Source organism: Peromyscus maniculatus, chromosome 10, assembly GCF_049852395.1.
Source record: "Peromyscus maniculatus bairdii isolate BWxNUB_F1_BW_parent chromosome 10, HU_Pman_BW_mat_3.1, whole genome shotgun sequence".
NCBI classification, from domain to species: Eukaryota; Metazoa; Chordata; class Mammalia; order Rodentia; family Cricetidae; genus Peromyscus; species Peromyscus maniculatus.
The window spans coordinates 100,051,285-100,059,925 of record NC_134861.1 but is presented as its reverse complement, the minus strand read 5'-3'; the positions used below and the strand labels follow the sequence as shown (position 1 = coordinate 100,059,925).

General features: G+C 48.0%; 1 protein-coding gene across 1 annotated transcript in view; it reads left to right on the top strand.

Annotated features, from left to right (window-relative positions):
• The first annotated feature begins 281 nt into the window (after positions 1-281).
• The window catches only part of Tgfbr3 (transforming growth factor beta receptor 3), a 184,029-nt gene continuing 175,669 nt past the window's right edge, over positions 282-8,641 (top strand). The window contains exon 1 of the mRNA XM_006985830.4: positions 282-708. The gene's annotated coding sequence lies outside the window, so the exon portion shown is untranslated. The remainder of the gene's footprint in view (positions 709-8,641) is intronic.

Genomic DNA, 8,641 nt, shown 5'->3' with positions numbered 1-8,641 from the left:
GCCGGCTTATGTGAGATTAAAAAAGATATATCAAAAACCACGCATCAAATAAAACCCATATCTTCTCCAGAGAGCCCTGGTAGTTCGAAGGATCCAGGGAGAGGCAGCGAGTCCCGGCAGTGAGCGCCACATACCCGGTACCCCACTCTTTCCCAGGCCAGGGATGCCCACCGCCATCCCATCCCATCCCGGGCCTTTCCCTTCTTTAAGCCTCAGCCTTCTCTGCCCGAAGGGAAGCGCAGGCTGGAGCGGCTCTCTGGGCTCATCCATCAGCGGGGAGGAGGGGCGGGAGGAGGAGTTTCAGGGCGGCCGAGCCCCCGAGGCTCGCAGCGCCCTTCCCCCCACGCGCTGATTGCTGTGGCTGCGCGCCCGACCCCGCCCGCGCGTGTGCGCGGCCCAGCGAGGGCGCCGCACGGGCCCGATGGGGGTGATCCAGGCTTTCGGGGACGCCGAGCGCCACTTTCCTCCTCCCTGGCAGTGAGAGAGAGGGAAGAGGGGGAAGCGGGCTGCTGTCCTGCCAGGCCACTTTCGCTGCGCTATTCCGCGAGTTCCCGGCAGGAGGTGAAAGTCCCCGGCGGGGTCCGGATGGCGCAGTTGAGCTGCGCCTGCTGAGCTCGCGGCCGCCTGCGTGCGCTGGGCGCCGGGACTCGCCTCGGCTGCTCCCCGACTTTGCGGCGGACGATCGGTCCGGGACACGCCGCCTGCGAGGTATGTGCGGGCTTGGCGCCTGGTCGCCGGCTGTGCAGGCTGCGCGCTGCGGGCGGGAGCTTGCTTCTCGGGTTTGCTCGGGCCACCCCGGGACCCCGAGCTCGGGACCTGGCTTTGATCCGGCCGGGTTGACGCCGAGCGGAACAGGGATCCGCGGAGGTCCCCGGGTGGGCAGCGCCAGGGAGGAGTACCCCGCGGCCGCCTTCGCTCTTCCTCTCCTCGGTTTCCTAGCCCAGTGCGGAGAGCACAGGCCACGGCCCTCCCGGCGCGTGACAGCGTGGGTGGGCACTCGACCGTGATGGGTAGCAGAGGCCGCGGCCGCGGGACACGCGCGCTCAAGCCAGTCCCGGGTCCCCGCCGGCCGCGCCCTGGCTCGGAGCGTCAGTCCCGAAAACTCCGCGGAGGGCGCCCGGGTTAGCATAGCCTCGCTCCCGCTGTTAGAGGCTCTGTGTGTGAACTTGGTTGGGACAAACTTGGGACTCTTGGATGTTGCTAGAAGAATCCTCTTGCAGAGTTGCGCTTATTAGGGCATTTGTCCCACTTTCTGGCACCCGCATAGAAGTGCAGACAGCCGGCGTGCCAAGCCCTAACTACCTCGGCAGAGTAGAACCTGGCGGCTTAGGTGTCGGTGCAAATGGTCCCCTGCTCGCTAGCTGTGAACTGGGACGACCGGGTCCTGCAGGGTAGCTTTGATGTTGGAGGAGTGCACAGATGTTGTGGACGAGGACCGCGCGGAGCGGTGCACAGGTGTTAGCGCCGCGTGCTGCGCCCTGCAGTGAGGGAGCGTGCAGAGTGACAGATTGAGATGGAGAACCAGATCTTTTCAAGTTTCCTTCGCAGAACTGAAAGGCTTGGGAGAAGTTCCCAACATACAAAAAAACCATATCGGGATCCTTTAATATCCCCGGAATGGGCCTTTAGACTGTAGTTGGTTACTTCAGGGAGAACTCAGCTGGTTCTTTTTTGGGGCAATAAAACGGAAGTTGTATTGGTCCCCTACGGTGTGTCAGATAATGTCTCCACGGCAGCAGTCGGACTTAAGTACCACCCCGACTCTGGTTAAAATTTTGTGATTTTAGTAGACCCATTTTACAGATCGCGTGCTAGACTCTAGCAGCTAGGGGCTAAGTCACTTGCCCAAGGTCATGCATAGCTTTCTGTTAGTTTTAACCCAAGAGCTGCCTTGGCCATGGCGGAAAGCGCCAAGTATGTTAAGTTCCATGGATAGTAAGTCCTTGGCCCTCAGTCTTGCCCAGCTTCCTGTTTGAGTTGAATGCATCTTTTGAAACACAGACTAATTATCTGTGATTAATTTAAGTGATCATACACGTACTTTGCAGGGGCCAAAGCCCAGCTCCCCTGAGCCTGGCTCCAAATAATTATAAATAGAACTCTGACTTGTGTTAATCTCCCGTCTTCATTACGTTTATTAATCCACCAGACGTTGTTGATCAAGGCCACTAGGCTTCCTTAGGAAACAGCTTGAGGTTGGCGCAGGAGGTAGGGAAATAATTCTTACCCCCTGAAGGGCTATTAAAGAGGACTTGATTTCATGCCATTGTGTCAGCGAGAGGATGTTGCTCTGTTTCTTGATGTTCTCTGCTTTTGGCTTGAATTCTGCATTGTTTAGCGTTTCAAGGCTCCAGCATACTCTTGACATTGTTGTCAACTTTAAAAGTTTCTATTGTGACGGAATACGACAGCCCCACACCAGCTTTGGGTAACTGTTGGGTAAGATATATACATTAAAAATAAATAAATAAAGTCATCAACTGAGTTTTGAACCCTAGCACTTCAAAAGGCCAATCCCCTTGGGAAATTCATTGTTATTTTCAACATTCGCCAGTAGGGGGAGCACACCATTCTTGTTGATGTCCTGCCGGCACCTGAGCCTGTTGGGGCTGTTATGTAGCATGTGTTTCAGAAAGGGAAAATGCTGTAGCATTGTCTAGCAAAATAACTAAGTTGCTTTCAGAGTCTTCTGTGGAGGAATGGGTTTAATTTCAACTGGTTAAAAGCAGGATGGCCCTGAGGTCAGGGCCTGAGTGTTAATGTAAATCCAGAACTTATGGTGACTTGTAGGGTCTCTTTTTTCTTCTAGTTTGCTTTCCTTGAGCTGTCTGTCTGTAAAATTTCATGTTGTTTGAATAATGTTTCAGGTTATTTAGGAGAACTGGCAATCCAAAGAGATCCATTTGTGAATCCTTTTGTAATGACCCCCATTTGCCTCATGTATAAAACATGAACTCATTCTTGGGAGGCTGATGAATTCAGTGCATCATCCTCATCTTTCATTAACACCTTCCAACTTCGAGATAGCAAGAGCTCACTATCCCATGTTCCCTTACAGGGCTGTGCATTCTCTAGGCATGTGTGTTTCAATGCAGGTTGATTCCCTCAGCAACAGTGCTTGGGGGTCAGAGGGCTCTGGACGCAGACTTTGGAATGTCCGCACATACATAATGATCTCTTGGGAGAGGTGACCCAAGTCTGAGCATAATCTGGGTGTCACACATACCCGATACCATAACAGTAATTCCATACAATGTTTGTAGTGTACCTACATTTTTACTTTGGCTAGTGACATGAGATCAGTGTGAAAATTCCCCTCTGTGGGGTCGTATTTGTGCTGAGAAAGTTTTGGATTTTGGAACATTTTGGATGTTGGATCTTTGGATCAGGATGCTCAACCTGTGCGTCAGTAGTTCAAAGTCTTATCTAAGTACGGGTGTGTTTAGGCAATTGTGTCTGTACATATGCTTACAAAACATTTAAGAGTCATCATGCTTGTAAATCAGTCAAACCGAATTTTTTTGTATTAAAGGTGTTCTGTCTTTTTAGTTCTGTTGGCAGGTTTTGTTTCTTGTGTGCCTTGTATTAGAGATTTAACTTTATATTAACTGTTAGGGTCAACGGGATCCTATTTTAAATCACTTCTTTCTAAGTCTCAGTCTGTATTTAACGTTACAGACTGGCATTTATTCAGGATCCTTTAGCTTCCGTTCTTTGATCTAGTTTACAAACGTTTATCAGCTCCCTGCTCTCTAGTCAGCCCGTTTCCGGGCTTTGGAGTTCGGTAAATTAGGATAGCATCTTCTGATAGCACGAGGTCACAGTGGTCTGAGGATGCCAAGGCCTGCTCGCAGAGAGCAGTTAATTGGCAAAACTAGTTTGTTGGAAGGAAACTGCCATCTTCTTTTTAAGACTCAAAGGAATTAATCTTTTCCTTTTGCATACAAACTTAACTTGTAAAAATCTGCCTGCCTAGAAGCGAAGGGAAGTCCTTGTGGGCTCACTTCTGGCTTCTTTTAGTTCTCAAGTGGTCTTCAAATTCTGGGGGTCACGAATCTAGGAAAGGTTCTAGTTTTATATTTTACACCTAAGGACAGGACAGGTAGGATTTGGAGCGTGACAGGTAAGTGGTAATGTTCCTATAGCACACCCCGCCACCCCAGCCTCCCCTCCATGTTTTTGTTGTTCTGAATTGACCTTGTCTTGATAAGTCATGAAATTTCTTTGCGTGCGTGCGTGCGTGCGTGCGTGCGTGCGTGCGTGTGTGTGCCCCAATGTATGTATGTGAATCCTGTGCACTCCTGGCTGCCCTCCCTCAGATGCCAGAAGAGGGTGTTGTATGCCCTGGACTACAGACATGTGTGAGCTATTGTGTGGTGGGACGGAACGGTGTCCTCTGAAGCGGCCTGTGCTATGAGGCCCCTGCTCCATCCCCTTTACAGCTCATTTTGAAGTGTGTATTTTCTATATTCTCCTTGCTACTGGATGGAAAACTATGATGGTTACATTATTGGTTAATAGAGGACAGACAGCCTTCCCTTCCAGGCACTGTTTTTAATAAGGATTTTAGTAGCTATTTCAGTCAGCTTCTTATTTCCTTATACTTTCAAACATTGATTTTTTTTTTTTCACATTGAAAAACCTTAACTATTTTTTTTTTTGAGGTTTACCTAACTGCTTCGGTTCATGTTTTTAGAGCTTTTTAACTCAAAAGTAATTTGTCACTTTCATTAGGAGTGTGGACAGTTAGGAATATGAGAATGGGTCTAGGGTGTGTGAAAAACATTGTTATTATCATGTTGAGGTGCTGGGGTCTGGGGCCTTACGCATTTGAGGCAAGCACTCCGAGCTGCGGCCCCACCCACCAAGTCAAGGAACATCAGTAACAGCTTCCCGGAGAGTCCCTGCCAGTGGAAGCCAGTCCCCGAGTTCTCTGGTTTCCCTGTCTTCAGACCTACCCGTGAAATGATAGCAGTGCTTCTTTGTAGCATTTTGTAAAAACAAACTCTTGTTAATTTGTTCAGTTTCTAGTCAGGCTGGCATAAACCAACCACTTGGAAAAACTGCAAAAAAGGATCCCGGTCCATGTTCTGGGCTCTGCCTATCTCAAGACTTCTGTCTGTATAGCATTTGGAATGGCACGTTCCCTTAAGTGACTTGTTTGCTCTGTTTATAAAGTTCTTGCTGGAGACTCAGCGTGGATTCCCAAGCACACTGCCTCTCTACCTTAGGGACCAGTTATTTGGATCTCCAGCTCTCTCAACCAAGAGTGTAATTTTTTGGTTTTGATGCAGTTTTCATATAAATCCTGCCTGAGGCTACTCTTGTTTGGACCTCGTTCTACGTTTTTCTCCTTTATTTCTTCAGGCTAAAGATGGAGGCTTAAACAGGCTAACAACTAGTTATGAGGTGTGGAGACTGTATTTAAGAAGAGCCTGGAATAGAGCCCCGGAACCAGGTCTTTAGGCTGTCCTACTGCATCTGCTGATGAGAATTATCATAGGGTGTGTGTGTGTGTGTGTGTGTGTGTGTGTGTGTGTGTGTGTGTGTGGTCTGCTGTTTGTATCAGCAATTCCTTTGTGTTGACACAGTTCCTTTGTGTTAGCCAAGCTTGGTGGTGTACGCCTATAACCCCAGCCCTTGGGAGGTAGAGGCAGGAGAATTATTTCAAGATCAACTTAAAATCCACAGTGAGTTTGAGGCCAGCTAGCTACCTAGACCCTGTCTCAAAAAACAAAACCCAAAACAAACAAACAAACAAATTTCCCCCCAAACAAAAACAAAAGTCAAAAACTTCTCCCAAATTTTGGAAAAGGACTCTAGAGTAATGTGTAAAGATGGGCAAGTTACATTTTTATTTCGAATTTAATGTCAAATTGTCACCAGAATAATCATTTAGATTAAATCAGAAATACTGGATTTCTCTTTAAGACTTTAAGAAAAGATAATAAAGGAATGTCTATTTCCCCTGCCTCTTGGGAGCCAGAGGGACTCTGAGTGAGGAGGGCCTGCAGAGCTGGGTGCTTACTGTTTATACTGAGAGCGACACCTGTTTTTCTATCCCTCCAAACATAATTCATTTCTCTGGTATATGTCGAAGGTCAGGTTTGTTTGTAAAACACATTTCCCTTGATTAGTTCCTAGAAAAAAAAAAAAAAAACAACAACCAGAAAAGCCTCTTTAGAAAACTGCTTGTGGGCCGGGCAGTGGTGGTGCACGCCTTTAATCCCAGCACTCTGGAGGCAGAGCCAGGCGGACGGATCTCTGTGAGTTCGAGGCCAGCCTGGACTACCAAGTGAGTTCCAGGAAAAGGCGCAAAGCTACACAGAGAAACCCCGTCTCGAAAAACAAAAAAAGAAAAAGAAAAAAAAGAAAAAAAGAAAAAAGAAAAAAAAAAAGAAAGAAAGAAAACCGCTTGTGAAGGGAGTCCTTGGACCTTTCTTGTCGATCAGATTGTCCTGGGAGCTGAAATGCTTGTTGCACCAAATGGCCGGTGTGGAGGGTCTGGCAGAAGGCTGGATTTCCTTTTTCCTGCTTTAGCTTTTTTCATGGAGACTTGATGAATACTGAACTCCATTTGGTGTGAAGAGTCCCTCTGGACTGAGTCATCCTGTTAGCATCTTTAGCAATGATGTGTTTTGACAGTATGATGTTGGCCCTTGGATACCACACCATGCTGGTGGCTGTTTGCAAATTTCACTTCATAATTATCTAACTGTGCAGTAATTGCCAGAGCAGAATATGACTTTTACCCCCTTTCACATTGGGAAGGTTATTTGAGGTTAGACACTTTGACACAAAGCCTAAATAAATATCATTGTGCAATCCTCACTCTGTTATTGGGAGTTATCTCTTTTGTGGCTTTTATTCTTTTAAAACAAAACACACTCAAACACAAAGCCTTCTTAGCATCCAGAAAGGGCATGCGCCTCTCTCTCCTGCATGACTTTGTACAGTGGGCTGACAAATTCAGTTTGACTGGGAGGGAAAGCACCACTGAGTCATCATGTGTGATGAGCATCAGCGCAGTATCAGGTCTTCCCTGTGTAGGGGGAAGTTTCTCATCTTCTGAATGGGCTTCTTGACTGTCTTGGGTTACCTGGTTCTGCCAAGGCCTTTCTGGCCAGACGTTCCTCTTCATTTTTCTTTCTTTGTTTTAGTTTTATGACTTTAGATAGAGGATTATATGTCATATATTCTTAGCATGCCATATGAACTATGAATACTGTATGAGTAACTGCCCATTTTGGGAAGAGACGGTGACACCCCCCCCCCCACCCCAACCCCCCACCCCCACCCCCGTCTTGGTTTCTAATCCTTCCTACTCTTCATTAACTAGAGTTGCAGCAGGGTCTTTGGATTCATGGTATTTTCCACAGCAGCCCAGGAAGGATGGACCTATGTGCTGTATTTCAGTTTGTGGCATCTGTGTTTCCTTTGTTAGAGTGTCTGTTCACAGTTTTAGTTTTATGCAGTGTGTGGGCTTAAAGAAAGAGATTTCCTTTAGAAGGAGTTCTGCTAAGTTCTTGAAAACGCCTCCAGAAAGTGTCTCAGGTAGATAACCATGCTGAATAGGGTTTGAATGGGGGCTAGCTGAACTCAAAGCAGGGTTCTTTGGAGTTGAACTGGCCTGGGAGGCTGGGGAAGGGAGCGGTGTCTCTCCTATGGGAGAACTGGAGAAAGCTTTGCTCTTCTGTCACAGGATGTAACTGATAGTAAGTCTCAGGAGGTGTGCAGGCAGGAGCTGCAAGGCTTGCTAGGGTTGAGGCTGCAGCGGGCAACTCTTAGGATCTCCAAAAGCCAGTCTGGCTGCAATTATGTAACACACACACACACACACACACACACACACACACACACACACACACACACACGGTTATCTGGTAGTGGGGCTGCCATTTTGCAGTGGGAAAGGACAAAGGAGCATCACCACCTGCCTTAAGGAGTCTGCTGGGTTTTCTGTTGGCTTTCAGATGCCCCTCAAGTGCTCTGTATCAGAAATTAGAAACAATTTTAGGATCGATTTTTGGTTCCTGTGTTTCTCAGAGGACAGAAGAGCAAGCAGCTAGGCAGCTTTTGGTGGTACTAAGGGGCCAGGGGCTCTGGGACCCCGCTGGTGTGCTTGGTGAAGTTTTTACCTGTCTTCACAGTGCCAGAGCAGGGTACAAGGTACCCCAGTGTTTCCTCACGCTTTCCCCATGCTTTCCTGTGTCTCGGCTCAGCGGTATTCTAGAAGCTGGGGGAGGAAATGTAGGACCTAAGAGTGAGAAGATGATGGAGGAAAAGATGTGTAAGTAGCTGGATGATGTACATGAGCACATTGTCTTTCTCACTGGGCAGAAGCACCTAGCTTTTTTTCTTTCTTTTTTTCTTTCTGAACACGGGGTCTCACGTTTCTCAGGCTGGCCTCACACTCACAGTGTAGCAGAGGATGACCGGGTGTTGGGATTACAGGTATGTGCCACCGTGCTTGGTTTATGCAGTGCTGGGACTTGAACCCCGGGCCTTTGTTTGTGTTAGGCAAGCACTCTACCAACTGAGCCACGACCCAAGCCCAGCTGCTAGCCTTTTGAAGTGCCTGCTGCCGGTTGCAAGGATTCGTGGATTCAAGAGACCCAAGTGGCTAAGAAACCTCCTTTCT